General features: G+C 46.6%; 1 pseudogene; it reads right to left on the bottom strand.

Annotated features, from left to right (window-relative positions):
- Window positions 1-12,364: 12,364 nt before the first annotated feature.
- On the bottom strand, window positions 12,365-14,309 carry LOC105715002 (SAP domain-containing ribonucleoprotein-like; annotated as a pseudogene).
- Window positions 14,310-17,243: the final 2,934 nt, after the last annotated feature.

Below are 17,243 nucleotides of genomic sequence, written 5' to 3'. Positions count from 1 at the left end.
CAGCTACTCGGGAGGCTGAGGCAAGAGAATCACTTGAACCCAGGAGGTGGAGGTTGCAGAATCGAGACTCCATCTCAAAAAAAAGAAGAAATTAGAGGAATAAAATAAAAGAATGGCTACTCTATAGACGGAGCAGCCCTGAGGGCCACTGGTTGCCCACTTTTATGGTTATTTCTTGATGATATGCTAAGGAAAAGGTGGCTTATTCATGCCTCCCCTTTTTAGACCATATAGGGTAACTTCCTGACTTTGCCATGGCATCTGTAAACTGTTACGGTGCTGGTGGGAGTGCAGCAGCGAGGATGACCAGAGGTCACTCTTGTCACCATCTTGGTTTTGGTGGGCTTTGGCCAGCTTCTTTATGGCAACCCGTTTTATCAGCAAGGTCTTCATGACCTGTGTCTTGTGCCAACCTCTTATCTCATCTTGTGACTTAGAATGCCTTAACCATCTGGGAATGCAGCCCAGTAGCGCTCAGCCTCATTTACCTAGCCTGTATTTAAGATGGAGTTGCTCTGATTTACACACTTCTGACACATATACCTTTTTTTTTTTCCTTTGAGACGGAGTCTTACTCGGTCGCCCAGGCTGAAGGGCAGTGGCACAATCTCGGCTCATTACAGCCTCCGCCTCCCAGGTTCAAGCTATTCTCTGCTTCAACCTCCTGAGTAACTGGGATTAAGTCGTGTGCCATGACACCCGGCTACTTTTTGAATTTTTCATTAAGGCAGGGGTTCGTCATGTTGGCCAGGCTGGTCTTGAACTCCTGGCCTCAAGTGATCCACCCACCTCTGTCTCCCAAAGCGCTGGGATTACAGACATGAGCCACCGTGCATGACCAACATATACCCTTAAATAACCTCGTGGAAATCTTTCAACCTACAGATCCATCCCCCTCGGAAGTACATACCCACTCCATCAGTCTTTGCCAGCTGTGTGTGAGGGGTGAGCTTTCAGCAAGTGGGAGCAGAGTAAGTTCCCATGGTTCAAAAAAAGTTCCAAGGCACAGAGAGCCACATACTGGCAGCCAGAAGTCCGCAGAGCACACAGAGTCCCAGTAGTAGCCGTTGCCACTGAAGTTATTGTAAGTCTAATGCAAAGCAGAGTAAGTAGCAATGCTACACAATACACAGCAGGGGACATCCTGATGGGGAGAGCAAGCCTGCAGAACCAGCTTTGCAGAGTTGTTACCTGAATGGTGACTGGGGTTCTAGTCTGGAGAGAGATGATGTTCCTGAGGAGGGAGGAGAGCCAGAGCATTCAGGGACGAGACTGAAATACAGTATCCCAGCTGCATGTGACAATAGAACTCTCACTCCAGCCTCTGCAGCATTTGGTCTGGAGAGTCAGTGCTTGGTCCATAGTGTAACCATCCAATGCCTTCATTTTGCCCACTGCCCAGACAGAGCCAATTTATCAAGACAGGGGAATTGCAACAAAGAATTCAATTCATGCAGTGCTGGCTGTATAGGAGACCAGAGCTTTATTATTACTCAAACAAGCCTCCCCCAAAGTTCAGAGACTAGGGTTTTTCAAGGATAGTTTGGTAGGCAGGAGCTGCTGATTGGTTGGGGATGCAATCATAGGGGTGTGGAAAATGGTCCTTGTACATTGAGTCTGCTTCTGGGTAGGGTCACAGAGTTGTCACTGGGTGGAGTCATCTGACAGTCAGAAATGCAAAAGTCTGAAAACACATCTTAAAAGGCCTATCATAGGCCCGAGTGCGGTGGCTCATGTCTGTAATCCCACCATTTTGGGAGGCTGAGGCGGGCGGATCACTTGAGGTCAGGAGTTTGAGATCAGCCTGGCCAACCTGGTGAAACCCTGTCTTTACTAAAAATACAAAAATTAGCCAGGTGTGGCAGCGTGCAGCTGTAATCTCAGCTACTTAGGAGGTTGAAACATGAGAATCACTTGAATTCAGGAGGCAGAGGTTATAGCGGGCCAAGATTGCGCCATTGCACTCCAGCTTGGGCAACAGACTGAGATTCTGTCTCAAAAAAAAAAGAGGCCTATCACAGATTCTGCAAAAGTGATGTTATCTACATGAGTAATTGGAGAAGTTGCAAATCTTGTGACTTCTGGAACAATGGCTGGTAACTCACCTAAATCTTAGCAGAATTCAGGCCCCTCTCATCCTCTTAACCTTGTGGCCTTTCTTTCGTTTTACAAAGATGGTTTAATTTGGGGGAAGGGCTATTATCATTTAAACTATAAACTAAATTTCCCCCAAATTTAGCTCAGTCCAAGCCTAGGAATGACCAATGGCAGTTTGGAGGTTAAAGGCAAGGTGGGGGTTGGTTAGGTCAGATCTTTTTCTTTTCTTTTTTTTTTTTAAGATGGGATTTCACCATGTTGGTCAGGCTGGTCTTGAACTCCCGACCTCAGGTGATCTGCCCACCTTGGCCTCCAAAGTGCTTGGATTACAGGTGTGAGCCACTGCGCCCTGCCAAATCTTTTTGTCATTATTTTCTCACTGTTATGGTTTTTGCAAAGACAGTTTTTGTAGCTCCCAGCTTCCCTATTCTCCCCACTTTTCCAACTCAGAAGTAACCACAGAAAGCCAGTTCTACAGACACACATTGCTTAAGGATTACATGAGAAATGTGTTATTAGATAATTTCATCATTGTGCAAACATCACCCAGTGGACTAACACAAAGCTAGATGGGTTAATCTCCTACACACTTAGGTTAGATGGTCTAGCCTATTGCTTCTGAACCATCTTTGCAAAAATGAAAACTGAGAAAATTATGACCGTGAGAGAAATCTGACATGGCTGACTCCATCTTCCTTCTAGCCTCACAGGTTGCCTGTCTTTGCTCATTTCTGGGCGTGGGCCAAGCTAACTTTGGGAGAAATTTAGTTTATAGCTTTAACAATAATAGCCCTTCCCCAAAACTAAACTGTTCTTGTAAAACTAATGAAAGGTCACCAAGTTTGGGCCAGGCGCCGTGGCTCATGCCTGTAATCCCAGCACTTTGGGAGGCCGAGGTGGGCGAGTCACTTGAGGTCAGGAGTTCAAGACCAGCCTGACCAACATGGTGAAATCCCATCTCTACTAAAAATACAAAAATTAGCCAGGCGTGGTGGCTACACCTGTAATCCCAGCTACTTGGGAGGCTGAGGCAGGAGAATTACTTGAACCCAGGAGGCGGAGGTTGCATTAAGCTGAGATCCTGCCACTTCACTCCAACCTGGGAGAAAAAGCGAGACTCTATCTCAAAATAAAGAATTAAATAAAACAAAGCACCCCTCTGCCTTCCCTCTTTCCCACTGCAAAGTGTTCCCTCTCCCCTGCCTGCCTCTGAGTCTCTTCAAGGATGGAGGCTGATCCCCTTGTTCTAGCAAGCTCGGAATGAAGAGTGTGTTAGTTTTCATTTGGTGGTCTTCATTTATTTTCCCGGAAGTTGTATCATATGGTGGCTATACTGCAGCGAGGGGCCATGAGAGGATTGAAGCAGGTGGTGCAGAAGAAGAGGACAGTGGACATCTGGGAGTGTGGGGAAGCTGGCACTCCATTGCACTTCCAGCTTGAGTGTCTACTGGATTAGCCTCTTTGGAGGATGCTCTAGTAGCGTCTGCTAAAACGTTTAACACACATATCTACCGACCCAGCAACTCCACTTCCAGGAGGAAACCCTATGCAAATGCACAGAGGTGCATGGGCAGGGATGTTTATTGCAGCACTATAGACAGCTGTGGAAAACTGGCAACAAGCTAATTTACCCATTCATAGGTGACTCGATAAAGATTGTTTCTTTTCTTTCTTTTTTTTTTTTTGAGACACAGTCTTGCTCTGTCGCCCAGGCTAGAGTGCAGTGGTGCAATCTCGGCTCACTGCAATCTCTGCCTCCCCGGTTCAAGTGATTCTCCTGCTTCAGCCTCCTGAGTAGCTGGGATTACAGGGTGCCGACCAGCATGCCTGGATGATTTTTGTATTTTGTAGAGATGGGGTTTCATCATTTTGGCCAGGCTGGTCTCGAACTCCTGACCTTGTCCACCCACCTCGGCCTCCCAAAATGCTGGGATTACAGGTGCGAGCCACTGTGCTCCATCACCTATTTTTAAATGAAAAGAAATCAAAGTGCACAAGGTATCTACTGTATGATATTATTTGTACAACAAAAGAGATACACATATGATTAGTAATTTGCTGCAAACTGTCAAGGAATCGGGTCCCAATCCAGACCTCAGGAGAGGGTTCTTGGACCTCCTGCAAGAAAGACTTCAGGGCAAGTCTATAGCATAAAGTGAAAGCAAGTTTACTAAGAAAGTAAAGGAGGCTGGGTGCGGTGGTTCACGCCTATAATCGTAGCACTTTGGGCAGCTGAGTCAGGTGGATCACTTGAGGTCGGGAGTTCGAGACCAGCCTGACCAACCTGGTGAAATTCTGTCTCTACTAAAAATATAAAAAATTAGCTGGGTGTGGTGGTGGGCACCTGTAATCCCAGTTACTTGGGAGGCTGAGGCAGGAGAATCACTGGAACCTGGGAGGCGGAGGTTGCAGTGAGTAGAGATTACACTAGTGCATTCCAGCCTGGGTGAGAGAGAGAGACTCTGTCTCAAAAAAAAAAAAAAAAAAAAAGAAAGAAAGTAAAGGAATACAGAATGGCTACTCCATAGGCAGAGCAGCAGCATGGGGTGCTTGAATATGATACTTATAGTTATTTTTTGAATATATGCTGAAGAAGGGGTAGGTTATTCATGAGGTTTCCAGGAAAGAGGTGGAGAATTCTTGGAACTGAGGGTTCCTCCCCCTTTTTAGACCATAGACATGGCCATGGCATCTGTAAACTGTTATGGCAGTGGTAGGAGTGCCCTTTAGCATGCTAATGTATTAGAATTAGAGTACAATAAGCAGTGAGGTTGACCAGAGAGATCTCTTCCGTTGCTATCTTGGTTTTGGCTGGCTTCTTTCCTGCAACCTTTTTTTTTTTTTGAGACAGAATCTCACTCTGTCACCCAGGCTGGAGTGCAGTGGCACAGTCTCGGCTCACTGCAACCTCTGCCTCCCAGGTTCAAGCGAGTCTCTTGCCTCAACCTCTCAAGTAGCTGGGACTACAGGCACACACCACCACACCCAGTTAATTTTTTTGTATTTTTAGTAGAGAATGGGTTTCAACATGTTGGCCAGCTGGTCTCAAATTCCTGACCTCAGGTGATCTGCCCACCTTAGCCTCCCAAAGTGCTGGGATTACAGGCATTCGCCACCACACCTGGCTAATTCTGTGTTTTTAGTAGAGATGAGGTTTCTCCATGTTGGTTAGGATGGTCTTGAATTCCCAACCTCAAGTGATCTACCCACCTTGGCCTCCCAAGTGCTGGGATTACAGGCATGAGCCACTGAACCAGGCCAAATTAATCACTTTTATCTCTTTTAATCTCTTTTTTTGAGACAGAGTCTTGCTCTGTCACCCAGGCTGGAGTGCAGTGCCGGATCTTGGCTCACTGCAACCTCTGCCTCCCAGGTTCAACCAATTCTCCTGTCTCAGCCTCCCGAGTAGCTGGGACTACAGGCGAGCGCCACCACGCCCAGCTAATTTTTGTATTTTTAGTAGACACAGGGTTTCACTATGTTGGCCAGGGTGGTCTCAATCTCTTGACCTCATGATCCGCCCGCCTCAGCCTCCCAAGTGCTGGGATTATATGTGTGAGTCACTGCCCCGGCCATTAATCACTTTTATGATAAAAACTCATGTAGGGGAGAGAGATCCAAGATGGCTGATCACTAGCAGGTCGGGATTGTAGCTCCCAGAGAAAGCGCACAGAACGAGAGGACGCCACACTTTCAGATGAATTTTTGTTACCCATGGACCAGAAGATTCCCAGTGGAGGAGCCCCACGGGTCGCCAGGGCGACTCTTGTGGCCGGCGTCGCGGTTTTGCCAGCGGTTCTTGGTGCAGAGTAAACGGGACTGGGTCCCCTTTTGATCGACATTTGGAGCTCCGGGAAGGCAGAGTCGCCCATTTACCTGATTGAAGAAGGGACTCAAGAGGGAAGCCAGACCAGAGATTCCTGGGCAGAAAAGCACCATGAATCTTGATGCTGCTGTTTTAGCCCGCGCAGTGGGTTGCTCAGATTCCTGCGCTGGGAATCAACAAGTTGGACGTCCACTCAGAGACCTAATTTGAAAGCAGGCAATTACAAAGACGACAGGTGGATGAACTCACAATGATGGGAAGAAACCAGCGTAAAAAGGCTGAGAATACCCAAGATCAGAACGCCTCTCCTACAGGTGATCACAGTTCCTCATCAACAAGAGAACAAGGCCTGATGGAGAACGAGTGCGTTCCATTAACAGATTTAGGCTTCAGAAAGTGGATAATAAGGAACTTTAGTGAGCTAAAAGAACATGTTCTAGCCCAATGTAAAGAAACTAAGAACCTTGAAAAAAGGTTTGATGAAATGCTAACGAGAATTGACAACTTAGAGAGGAATATAAGTGAATTAATGGAGCTGAAGAACACAATACGAGAACTCCGTGAAGAATGCACTGGTTTTAACTGTCAAATTGATCAAGCAGGATATCAGAGGTCAAAGACCAACTTAATGAAATGAAATGAGAAGACAAGATTAGAGAAGAAAGAGTAAAAAGGAATGAGCAAAGTCTCCAAGAAATATGGGACTATGTGAAAAGACCTAATTTATGTTTGATAGGTGTACCTGAATGTCACGAAGAGAATGAATCCAAGTTGGAAAATATTCTTTGGGATATATTCAGGAAAACTTTCCTAACCTAGTAAGGCAGGACAATACTCAACTCCAGCTAATCCAGAGAACACCACAAAGATATTCCTCAAGTAGAGCAACTCCAAGACACATCATCGCTAGATTCACTAGGGTTGAAATAAAGGAGAAAATTTTAAGGGCAGCTAGAGAGAAAGGTCACATTACCCATAAAGGGAAGCCTATCAGACTCACAGCAGACCTCTCACCAGAAACCCTACAAATTAGAAGAGAGTGGGGGTCAATATTCAATATCCTCAAAGAAAAGAATTTTCAACCCAGAATCTCATATCCCGCCAAACTAAGCTTCATAAGCAAAGGAGAAAGAAAATTTTTCGCGAACAAGCAAGCACTCAGAGATTTCATCACCACCAGGCCTGCTTTACAAGAGCTTCTGAAAGAAGCACTACAAACAGAAAGGAACAACCAGTATCAGTCATCCCAAAAACTTACCAAAACGTAAAGAATATCTCTATAATGAAGAATCTACATCAACTAATGGGCAAAATAGCCAGCTAGCATTAAATGACAATATTGAACTCACAAATACTAATATTAATTCTAAATTTAAATGGATTAAATGCCCCAATCAAAGACACAGACAGGTAAATTGAATAAAAAGTCAAAACCCATAGGTACACTGTATCCAAATCTATTTCACAAGCAACGACATATAAAGACTCAAAACAAAGGGATGGAGGAAGATTCACCAATTAAATGGAGAGCAAAAAAAAAAAAAAAAACACGAGTTGTAACTTTCATCTCTCACAAAATAGACTTTAATAGTAACAAAGACTAAAAGAAACGAAGGACATTACATAATGGTAAAAGGATCAATGCAACAACAGGAGTTAATGATTATAAATATATATGCACCCAATACAGGAGCACCCAGATACATAAGACAAGTTCTTAATGACTTATAAAGAGACCTGGACTCCCGCACAATAATAGCGGGAGATTTTGATACCACATTGTTAATATTCGATGGATCAATGACATAGAAAATTAATAGGGACATCTATGATTTGAACTTAGACCTGGAATAAGTAAACTTAGTGAATATTTACAGAATTCTCCACCCCAGGTCCACAGAACATACATTTTTCTCAGTATCATATTACACCTATTTTGAAAGTGACCACATAATTGGAAGTAAATCACTCTTCAGCATTTGCATAGCATTTCACAGACTTAAATGAAAGATTGGTTGGCTGTTTGTTGTTTTCTTCCCTTATTCCTTCCTGTCTCCGTTGTTAAGCACAATTATCGGCATAAAAGAGGTTTTTAATACCTATTTTTAGATTGCATTCCAGCCCGGGCAATAGAGCAAGAATCCTGTTCTCTCTTCCCTTTTTCTTTCTCTTTCTTTCTCTCATAAAAAAAAAAAAAACAAAAACAAAAAACAAGCAAGGCTCATTAGCATTGCTCCAAAACTATTAACAGAAACTCAATTAGTGGTGAATTAAGAATGAAAACTCCTAAGGTCTGGGGTTCACAAGAAAAAAAAAAAAAAAAAACCATGTAGGGAAGCTGATGATGTGCTGCCCGCACCTCTTTTTCTTGGGCTGCCCCATTGGTGTGCTCCTGATGTTTTCCCGTCACCAGTAATGTCTCTAGCTCTGGACCTGGGTGCCTTATCCCAAAGGCTACTCTGCTATGTCAGACCAGAACCACCAGAGAATTAAAACTCTCAGGGGGAACCCAGTGCAGTAGCTCACGCCTGTAATCCCAGCACTTTGGGAGGCCGGGGCGGGCGTATCACTTGAGGTCAGGAGTTCGAGACCAGCCTGATGAACAAGGTGAAATTCCGTCTCTCTCAAAAATACAAAAAAATTAGCTGGGTGTGGTGGCAGGCACCCATAATCCCAGCTACTCGGGAGGCTGAGGCAGGAGAATCACTTGAACCCAGGAGATGGAGGTTGCAGTGAGCCGAGATCACACCACTGCACTTGAGTCTGGGTGACAGAGTGAGACTCTGTCTCAAAAAATTAAAAAATTATAAAAAATAAAAATAAAAGGTGGCTAATTTTTGCATTTTTAGTAGAGACAGTGTTTTTACCATGTTTGCCAGGCTGGTCTCAAACTCCTGGCCTCAACTGATCTTCCTGCCTTGACCTCCCAAAAAAAAAAAAAAAGTTACCCAGGTGATTGCAGTGACCAAGTAGGATTGACTGACTTTTCTATCCCTGGAGACAACTCACTGTGAACGACCCAGGGACCCAGGACTTCATGCAGTTGGAAGAGGGCCAGGGAGAAGTGCTGAGCTGGGTTGAATGTCTGACTCTGAGCCCTTGCCAGGAAAGTGTGGCAGCTGGTGGGCACAGTTCTGGTCTTAGTCACATCTTTCTCCAGGTGGCAGCTGGAGCTGCCAGATAAAGAAAGGTCAGCATAAGGTCTTATCTTGTTCAAAGCATTTGAACTTTTCCTTATATATATATATATATATTTTTTTTTAAAATTAATTAATTAATGAATATTTTGAGACAGAGTCTCTCGCTCTGCTGTTGCCCTAACTTCAGGTGACCCACACACCTCAGCCGTGAGCCATTATACCTGGCCTGTGGTTTCTTTTTTTTTTTTTTTTTGAGATGGAGTTTCGGGTTCTTGTTGCCCAGGCTGGACTGCAATGTTGCGATCTTGGCTCACTGCAACCTCTGCCTCCCAGGTTCAAGCAATTCTCCTGCCTCAGCCTCCTGAGTAGCTGGGATTACAGGCATTCGCCACCACACCCAGCTAATTTTGTATTTTTAGTAGAGACGGGATTTCTCTATGTTGGTCAGGCTGGTCTCGAACTCCTGACCTCAGATGATCTGCTTGCCTTGGCCTCCCAAAGTGCTGGGACTAAAGGTGTGAACCACTGTGCCTGGCCAGCCTGCCTCTTCTTTTTTGCCAAAGGAAATAACCACTTTGCAGATACGACATTTCAGCCTCTAAAAGAGGCATTTCCTAGAAGTCTCTCTCCCCAGCTTTCTAATTCCGGAATAATGGCCAGCCCGAGGGAACATTCCGTTCTAGCTGGGATGCTGCTGGTCTTGCCGGGTCATAGCCTTGCTTGGGGAAACTTCTCTCAAGACTCAGAATGGGGAAGAATTGCGCTTCTCCCAGGCAACTGGCAGTTTGTTTTTTATGCTCTGGAAACTGTGGCTCATGGGATGAGCTGCATTTCCCTTTTTTATTGGCTGAATGAAAGTTTGGAGGAGAATTTGCTGACTTTTGCTAACTCGCAGGTGCCTTGCCTTATCCATCTATTGGCTATTTGCCCTTGGCTCTGAAATCTTCCCTTAACTACAGAGTAGTTTTAGCTTTGGGCAAAGCTTGGGGAAGCCACCTTTAAGGTCCATTCTCAGCCTAAGAGAGTGGGGTAGGACTCTGGGACTCTCAGACGCAGAACAAGGCACAGGCATGGCACAGAATCAGCTTTGAGCCTTGGTTCTGCCATCCATGAGTTTTGTGGCCTCAAATAAATCACCTTCTCTCTCTGAACTACAGTTTTCTAGGCTGTAGAAAGGGGATAAGAAGATCTCCCTTAGCCAGGCGCGGTGGTTCATGCCTGTAATCCCAGCACTTTGTGGGGCTGAAGCAGGCGGATCACTTGAGGTCAAGCGTTCGAGACCAGCCTGGGCAACATGGTGAAACCCCATCTCTATTAAAAGTACAAAACTTAGCCAGGTGTGGTAGTGCATGCCTGTAGTCCCAACTACTTGGGAGGTGGAGACAGGAGAATCGCTTGAACCCTGGAGGCAGAGACTCCAGTGAGCTGAGATTGTGCCACTGCACTCCAGCCTGGGTGACAGAGGGAGACCCCGTCTCAAAAAAACAAAAAAAAAAGGAGCTGAGTGTCATGGCTCACGCCTGTAATCCAGCAAATCATCTGAGTTCGGGAGTTCGAGACCAGCCTGACCAACATGGAGAAACCCCGTCTCTATTAAAAATACAAAATTAGCCGGGTGTGGTGGCACATGCCTATAATCCCAGCTACTCGGGAAGTTGAGTCAGGAGAATCGCTTGAACCCAGAAGGTGGAGGTTGCGGTGAGCCGAGGTCGTGCCATTGCACTCCAGCCTGGGCAACAAGAGCAAAACTCAGTCTAAAAAAAAGAAAGAAAAAGAAAAGAAAACTTGCCTCCCAATAAAGCAGGAATAGCTACAAGAAACAAACCTCTTGAACACCAAACTGGATAGGAAGGGGTGATTTATTTGGCTGGGAGCAAGGCGGCCTAGCTGCCCAATGGCCAAGCTCTTATAACAAAGAAAGTCTCTGCCCTTATATAGGCTTACAACTCTACAATTTACATGTGAAAGGGTCTTGGGCCCTGGAGTAGGCGTGGGGTATAGTGTTTTAGGTGGGGGTTTGATCGTGTTTAAGTGAAAACAATGCCTTCCAGAAAGATTCCTCCCTACCATGCCTGCGATCTATAGGAGGGTGATTAAGGTGGGCCTGGTCTGCCAGCCTTTACTTCTCCTATTGAAATGCAGTGTGGAAGTCAAGGCGGGTGGTTTTAGATGCTTAAGGGTGATTAAGGGTCTCCTCCCTGACTAGAACCCTTTGAGAGTAATTGGATTAACTAGTAACAAACAAACAAAAAAGTTTGTTTTTCTTCCAACTCCAGGAGACACTTCGTTTGTTTGAAACAGGGTCTCACTCTTTCACCCAGGCTGGAGTGCAGTGGTGCGATCATGTCTCACTACAGCCTCAACCTCCTGGCCTCAAGTGATCCTCCCACCTCAGCCTCCCCAAGTAGCTGGGACTACAGCCACGTGCCACCATGCCCAGATGATTTTCTCTCTCTCTCTCTCTCTCTATATATATATATATATTTTTTATTTTATTTTATTTTATTTTTTTTGAGATGGAGTTTTGCTCTTGTTACCCAGGCTGGAGTGCAATGGCGTGATCTCGGCTCACCGCAACCTCCGCCTCCTGGGTTCAGGCAATTCTCCTGTTCTCCTGCCTCAGCCTCCTAAGTAGTTGGGATTACAGGCACGCGCCACTGTGCCCAGCTAATTTTTTGTATTTTTAGTAGAGACGGGGTTTCACCATGTTGACCAGGATGGTCTCGATCTCTTGACCTCGTGATCCACCCGCCTCGGCCTCCCAAAGTGCTGGGATTACAGGCGTGAGCCACCGCGCCCAGCATTTCTATATTTTTTTAAATTAACAAGCAACATAATCAAAAACAAAAATACACAACCTTAAAGCTGACAGCAATAAGTCAAACTGCTCCTGCAGTTCACGGATGTACCTGGGGTGCATGCTTCCTCATTGCCAGACAGGACATCGGCACATGACTGTGCCTTTAGGTATATATGTGACCAAGAAGAATCAGAGAAAACACTGGAAAACAGTATCAAGAACGTTCGCAGTGGCTCATGCCTGTAATGCCAGCACTCTGGGGGGGCCGAGGTGGGCGGATCACCTGAGGTTGGGAGCTTGAGACCAGCCTGACCAACATGAAGAAACCTTGCCAGGCATGGTGGCTCGTACCTGTAATCCCAGCTACTCAGCGGGAGGGTGAGGCAGGAGAATTGCTTGAATCTGGGAGACAGAGGTTGCAGTGAGCAGAGATCGCGCCATTGCACTCCAGCCTGGGCAACAAGAGTGAAACTCTGTCTCAAAAAAAGAAAGAACTTTTCATCAGGCAGTCCCAAAGCGCTCTGCTCTTTTCCTCTTCTTTGCCTCTGTGACCTCTGTGGTTCCAGTTCCAGCTGAACTTGTGACAATCCCAAATCGCTCCTTCCTCTTTGTCAGTTTCTCATCATCTTCAGACTTTCTGGAGATTGAAGAGACATTCAGACCAAACCTTCGAGCCCTTTCCTTCAGCTTATCCAAGTTAACCACGGGTTTGTTATCAGATAACAGACCTTTTGTTGGAAGTGAAGAAATCTAGCTACCCAAGAGCTTTCTTACTCTCCAAGCTCACAGGTACTGTGGGAAGTAGAAATGTTCCTTTTTAAAGTTTCCTTTCTTGTTAAAGAATAAGTGTGCTAATGACTTTGTTAAGCCCTATCCTACGTAGCTGCGAGACATGCCATGCTTACAGGCACGTAGTACATTCTATGTCCTTGTACTTTAACCAAGATACCTGTGCTGGATGTGCTCACAGGCATGCCCCAGCTCGCTATTGCTTTTACCTGTTTAGAAAAGTTTTCAGCTGTTAGCCAATCGGGTTTTAGTTTAGATTGTGAGGTCTGGCTCCAGCCAACGGAGGTCAGACAGAGCAGTAAGGAGATCCCAGATGTGCAAGGGATACATTTGTGTGTTTTCCTTTGTTCACTGTACTCTCATGGCAAGATGGCTAGTGAGGGTACCCTTCCTGCAGTCCAGGAAGTAAAAATTGCATTGCTAAAAAAATCCTTTGTCTCAGTGCTGATTTTTCTTTGCGGCTCCGAGCATCTGTTTCCAACAGGTACATTGAATCGATCCGCCCTCTTCTGCATTCTCTCGGTCTGTGGAATTTCAGATGTAGTTTTCACTACATTATTTTCTGCTGCCACCATCAACAGTTTTTTCAGGGGGTTCTTTCTCTTTGACGGGGAGCCCTATGGGCTTTATTTCTTCTTTCTCTGTTTCATCTCCCACTAAATCTTCTTCATTTGCCTCGTCTTCAGCATGTTTTTCAAGATATGCCTGGAGCTTGTGGATAAGATCTTTATTCCCTTGCTCTCCAAACCACGAGCAAGATATTCCTTTTTTTTTTGTATTTTTAGTAAAGACAGGTTTTGCCACGTTGGCCAGGCTGGTCTCAAACTCCTGACCTCAAGTGATCTACTCCCCTTGGCCTCCCAAAGCACGTCTTTTTTTTTTTTTTTTCCTGAGATGGACTTTTGCTCTTGTTGCCCAGGCTGGAGAGCAATGGCACCATCTCAGTTTACCAAAACCTCCGCCTCCTGGGTTCAAGCGATTCTCCTGCCTCATCCTCCCGAGTACCTGGGATTACCGGCATGCGCCACCATGCCTGGCTAATTTTGTATTTTTTAGTAGAGATGGGGTTTCTCCATGTTGGTCAGGCTGGTCTTGAACTCCTGACCTCATGTGATCCACCCACCTCAGCCTCCCAAAGTGCTGGGATTACAGGTTCGAGCCACCGCACCCAGCTCAAGACATTCTTCCTTTAGTTCAGCAAGCTTCAGCTTATGGAGCTCCACTGTCTTGGTCACCACCTTGTTACCCCTCTGCCCAGATGATTTTTAAGATTTTGTAGAGACAGGGTCCCACTAGGTTGCCCAGGCTGGTCTTGAACTATTGGGCTCAAGCAGTTCTCCTGCCTCAGCCTCCAAAAGTGCTGGGATTACAGGTGTGAACCTCAGCATCCAGCTGAGACATGCTTTTATTTTCCTGATTCTCCTTTATCTCTGTTGCACACAAACCAGGATGGTGCTTCCTCCTGGAAGAGCTTCCCAGGGCCGGGAACCCCTCCTACCACACTGCACCTTCTTCCGGCTTCCCTCACTAGCTCCCCATGTTCAGGTCTCACTGGCACAGCAGACAGAGGAGTTTCTTTACATCCACTCACCTTCTCTTTCTTTTTTTTGAGATGGAGTCCCCCTCTGTTGCCCAGGCTGGAGTGCAGTGACGCCATCTTGGCTCAATGCAACCTTCACCTCCCAGGTTCAAACAATTCTCCTGCCTCAGCCTCCCGAGTAGCTGGGATTACAGGTGTGCACCACCATGCCTAACTAACATTTGCATTTTTTTTTTTTGAGACTTAGTTTCAATCTTGTTGCCCAGGCTGGAGTGCAATGGCGCGATCTTGGCTCACCGCAACCTCCGCCTCCTGGGTTCAGGCAATTCTCCTGCCTCAGCCTCCTGAGTAGCTGGGATTACAGGCATGCGCCACCATGCCCAGCTAATTTTTTGTATTTTTAGTAGAGACGAGGTTTCACCATGTTGACCAGGATGGTCTTGATCTCTTGACCTTGTGATCCACCCGCCTCGGCCTCCCAAAGTGCTGGGATTACAGGCGTAAGCCACCGTGCCCGGCCCCAATTTTTGTATTTTCAATAGAGACAGGGTGCTACAATGTTGGTCAGGCTGGTCTCGAAATTCTGACCTCGTGATCTGCCCTCCTCAACCTCCCAAAGTGCTGGGATTACAGGCCTGGCCACTTTTTGCATTTTTCCCCCTTTTCCTTTTTTTTTTTTTTTTTTTTTTTTTGAGACAGAGTCTTGCTCTGTCGCCCAGGCTGGAGTACAATGGCGCGATCTCCACTCACTGCCACCTCCACCTCCCAGGTATAAAGGTAGCCAAGAGAAAGGAGAATAGACCCAAAGTCAGGCAAGAAACTTTCATTAACTTGCTGGGCTGCTCTGTAACAATCAGAGGAGGCAGCCCCAAGCTTACAACACATGGGCTTATATGGAGTGAGAGGGGGCATAAGGGAGTTTTCCTTAACAGGCACAGAGATACTTTGTTAACTTGTAACAGACCTACAGTACCTCATCCTGTGATTTTTGTGGCAGCAGTCTTTTAAAAAAAAAAGACAGAAACCAGGATTTTTTTACAGATATGTGTCAAACAGGAATTCACAAGTATGGATCGCCAACATGTTTTCCCTGTGCTCCCTCGAGCTGCCCGATAGCTGTAATCAGGCTTTGCTTAATGGCCACAGGTCTGGCAGCCTTGATGTGGCACCTAGATAGGGGTTCAGGAGTGCAGCTGCAGAGCCATCAGAGGGGAATGGGGGTCAGCCATCAGAGGGGGTTTTCTGAGACAGCACAGCTGATCCCTGACATTCCAGCCTCTTGATACCTAACAGAGGACGGGCACCAGAGTCATCTGGCTGCTTCTTGCTGGATAGGGGCGACGTATGGGGTGGGGGCTAGATCGCAGGGACTGTCGTTCCTGGAACTGTCGGTATTCTTAAAGCAGCAGCGTATCTTGTATTGTTCCATGGGTGAAAGCTTTAATACAGTCCTGTAAGAACTGGGTGAGAAGTCGGGAGGTCCAGCTAGTGGGAGGAGCCAGGGTGCCCAGCTCCAAAGATCAGCCCAGGAGTCTGAGAGGTGCTGTCTGATTGCAGAAGCTTTTTCATTTAACCGTCGAGTGGCATCCCATACTAGTCCTGACTGGTTAGTATAGAAACAGCATTCTTCCCCTAAAAAGGTGCACAGTCCTCCTTTCTCGGCAGTGACGAGGTCTGAACCCTGATGGTGTTGGGAATGTAACTGCTGCTAGAGAGTCTGTTTGGGATTGAAGAGTAAGAGTGGATTCTGCCCTGGCTGGCAGACTGTCTGACAGGTCTTTGGAGAGGGTGTGATAGTAGGACAGGGAGGTGGACAGCCCTGCCATCCCTGCTCCTGTGGCCGCAGGAATTCCAAGTCCTATTGGCAGGGGCGTTGGCCGCAGGGCTCGGTGCTGGCTGATTTGAGCTTTGATGAGAACTGCTAAGTTTGGTTCTCTTGAGCAATGTCTGTTTTGGGGCTTAGAAAGACTAGGGTGCAGGTGCCAGGCCAACCAGTGGGGAGGCAGAGGTAAGTTGAGGCCCCACACATGAAAAAGATGCCTTGGCTGTCAGACAGAACTGCTTGTGGTTGTTAAAAAGGTGTGTAGGGCCGGGCGCTGTGGCTCACGCCTGTAATCCCAGCACTTTGGGAGGCCGAGGCGGGTGGATCACGAGGTCAAGAGATCGAGACCATCCTGGTCAACATGGTGAAACCCCGTCTCTACTAAAAATATAAAAAATTAGCTGGGCGTGGTGGCGCGTGCCTGTAATCCCAGCTACTCAGGAGGCTGAGGCAGGAGAATTGCCTGAACCCAGGAGGCGGAGGTTGCGGTGAGCCGAGATCGCGCCATTGCACTCCAGCCTGGGTAACAAGAGCGAAACTCCGTCTCAAAAAAAAAAAAAAAAAAAAAAAAAGGTGTGTGAGTTTCTTGTTACTCTCCCACGCTCCTGGGGTGCTAGCTAGGGCAGCTCCGCTAGGCAGCTGAAAAGGGGTGAGTGGGGAAAGCTGAGTGGCCCCTGGTGTTTGTTTTCCTGTTGAAGAATCACTTTGTGTCTACCAGGATCCATTCAGAAAGAGTGGTTAAATGTGGGTATCAGGAGGCATTCTTCAGGGTGGGGGCCGCGCTGCAAGGGCTCCATGGGTGTAGAGTCATGCAGTGAGCATGCCTTCCATGGCAGAATCCTGATCGTTTCTTCAGTAGAGAGTTACTAATGACTTTCAGGGGTCCTGAAAAGCGGACAGCCTGCCTAAATGGAGCGGCTTGGGAGACTTGAAAGTTCTGATAGTCGGTTGGGGCCTGAAGCTGTAAGGTAGAGTTACATTATGGGGCAGTAGGTGCCCAGAGGTATACCTGAGGACAGATTGGGGCTTGGAGAGTTAACTCTGCATTCCTGGTGATGGGGCCGCTTATGGGCTTGTTTTATTGTCTTTGTACTGGGTGATTGGAAATAGAGGCACACAGAAGTTGTACTGCGGTTCCTGTGAAAGTATTTGTTGTTGTTTCCGAGTTGGGAAACCTGGCTAATGACTGCATGCCTAAGGGCTGGAGGAGGATTTACCTTCACATTGGG

Source organism: Aotus nancymaae, unplaced genomic scaffold (genome assembly GCF_030222135.1).
Source record: "Aotus nancymaae isolate 86718 unplaced genomic scaffold, 86718_ANA_hifiasm-v0.15.2.pri h1tg000012l, whole genome shotgun sequence".
Classification (NCBI taxonomy): domain Eukaryota; kingdom Metazoa; phylum Chordata; class Mammalia; order Primates; family Aotidae; genus Aotus; species Aotus nancymaae.
The sequence above is the reverse complement of the archived record's forward strand: the minus strand, read 5'-3'. Positions and strand labels throughout refer to the sequence as shown.